The following is a 2,500-nucleotide window of genomic DNA, read 5'->3' on the forward strand; positions in this document are numbered from 1 at the left end:
GGGGGGAAGCTCATTGGAGAGACCCTGTAAGAAAGCGCAATACAAAAGCAAATCGAACAAGGGAGGTAAGCTCACAGGTACGAAGAAAAGGAACCCTTGTGCGCATTGGCGGAGGCAAACTACCCAACCAAGCCAGCAGCAACCAAGCCATAGGGTTGCAAACAGACGTGCAACCCAGTACCCACAAGGGCAGGGGTAAGCCGCCGAGCCTAGCAAGGTAGGTGTGCTCCCAAAACCAAACAACGCACAAAGGGAGCAAACACGGGCAAACAAGTGACGCCATGGCCTACTCGCCCACCGCCCTCTATATTGCCTAACCTTGGCAACCATGGTCCATTCCCCACTATATGCCATGGCCTTGTGCCCATGGTCTTCACAAGACAGCATCCAAGGCGCCTGAAAGGCCAAGGGAGCCCAACCCAGCAATGCCCAGCCAAGGCCAGGCATTCCAGTGCCTACCCGGGCAAAAACGCCCAAAGCATGCCCCATTCGTTAGCCTATCCAGGCAAAAACGCCCAAAACCAGCCCATTCCAGTGCCTATCCGGGGAAAACGCCCAAAGCATGCCCATTCCTTAGCCTATCCAGGCAAAAACGCCCAAAACCAGCACATTCCAGTGCCTATCCGGGCAAAAACGCCCTAAGCCTGCGCATTCCAGCGCCCCGCAGCATGCCACCCTCCTATAGGGTTTGCGCAACCAACCCGCCTAACCACCAGTGGCAACCAAAGGTGCTGTTAGCGACGACTTCTGAAGACGCAACGAGACGCGACGGGTTTGCGCCCAGACGCGACGAGGCGATGCGGGATCTGCGCCCAACCGTGCCTACACCCGCCGACTTGATGCGGGAGCTGCTGGCCCAAGCATGCCTAGCGTGCAAGGCCTGCGTGCAAGGCTAGTGTGCAAGGCTCGTGGGCAAGGCTAGTGCGCAAGGCTAGTGCCCAAGGTCTGTGTGCAAGGCTAGTGCCCAAGGCTAGTGAGCATGGCCTGTGTGCAAGGCTAGTGTGCAAGGCTTGTATGCAAGGCTAGTGTGCAAGGCTGGTGTGCAAGGCTTGTGGGCAAGGCTGGTGCGCAAGGCTAGTTCCCAAGGGTTGTGTGCAAGGCTAGTGCCCAAGGCAAGTGCGCAAGGCTCGTGCCCAAAGCTAGTGCGCAAGGCTTGTGTGCAAGGCTACTGCGATGGGCCAGTGCCCAAGGCTTGTGAGCAAGGCTTGTATGCATGGCTTGTGTGCAAGGCTAGCGTCCAAGGCTCGTGCGCATGGCTTGTGCGCAAGGCTTGTGTCCAAGGCTTTTGTGCAAGGCTCGTGCGCAAGGCTAGTGTGCAAGGCTTGTGCGCATTGGCAGGTAGCCCACCAGCATGCACGATCCAAATGCCACTCACGTGACAACACGGTGCCAAGCCGGGCATGGTGTGCACTCAAAACCAATCAACGGACAGAGGTCATGCGTCATGGGGGGGATCTAGCAAGGCCATGGGGAAGGTCATGGAGGACCTTGGAAGCAAGCGCAAGACGAGAGCGAATCGAACAAGGGGCCAGGACGGGGCCTTGTGCCCATGGTCTTCGCAAGACAGCGTCCAAGGCACCCGAAAGCCCAAGGGAACCCAAACCCGGCCGACACTTGCAATCGCACATGCTCTCTGCAACACACCATCAATGCCGCCCAACGGGGCCAGCACGAGCAGTCCTCCGCGGTCCCCTGGCCCTGCGCACGTTTGTCTTCGAAACCGAGCATCAATGCCACAGAAAGTGCCGGGGCGCCAGCTGGAGCCATCATCCGCGTTGCCATGGCTCGCTTGGCCTTGGCTTGCCAGGCCCCGACACGAGCAATCGCGCATTTTCTTTGCAACCGACCATCAATGCCGCCCAACGGGGCCAGCACGAGCAGTCATCCGCGGTCCCCTGGCCCTGCGCACGTTTGTCTTTGAAACCGAGCATCAATGCCACAGAAAGTGCCGGGGCGCCAGCTGGAGCCATCATCCGACGTGCCATGGCTCTGGTCCCATGGTCTTCGCAACCGAGCATTCGTGACACCCGCGGGGCCAGGACACCAACCCTTCCGACACGAGCATTCGCGCATGTTCTTTGGCCACACAACGGCGCCAGCACGAGCAAAATCATCCGCGGTGCGGTGGCCTTGCACGGCCTTTTGTCTTTGGAACCAACCATCAGTGCCACGGGAAGTGCCGGAGTCCCGGCATCCGCGGTGCCAAGTCATTGCGCCCTTGGTCTCTGCAGCGGGGCATGCCGGGCACTCCCAACCATTGCAAGCAAGCAAGCAAGCAAGAAAGAAAGTAAGTAAGTAAGTAAGTATTACATATAGGGGCGGGACATGCGGGGAGATCTGCGAAACGTGCATTACGGGGCACACGCGTACCTACCGGGGCATACCGACCCCTATTGGGGCACACGTGTGCATATCGGGGCATACCGGGCCTATCGGGGCACACGCGTACATACCGGGGCATACCGAGCCCTACTGGGGCACACGTGCGCATATCGGGGCG

This window comes from Tasmannia lanceolata, unplaced genomic scaffold (genome assembly GCF_043159265.1).
Source record: "Tasmannia lanceolata isolate RefF3 unplaced genomic scaffold, GAP_Taslan_0.1 ptg000150l, whole genome shotgun sequence".
Taxonomy (NCBI): Eukaryota; Viridiplantae; Streptophyta; class Magnoliopsida; order Canellales; family Winteraceae; genus Tasmannia; species Tasmannia lanceolata.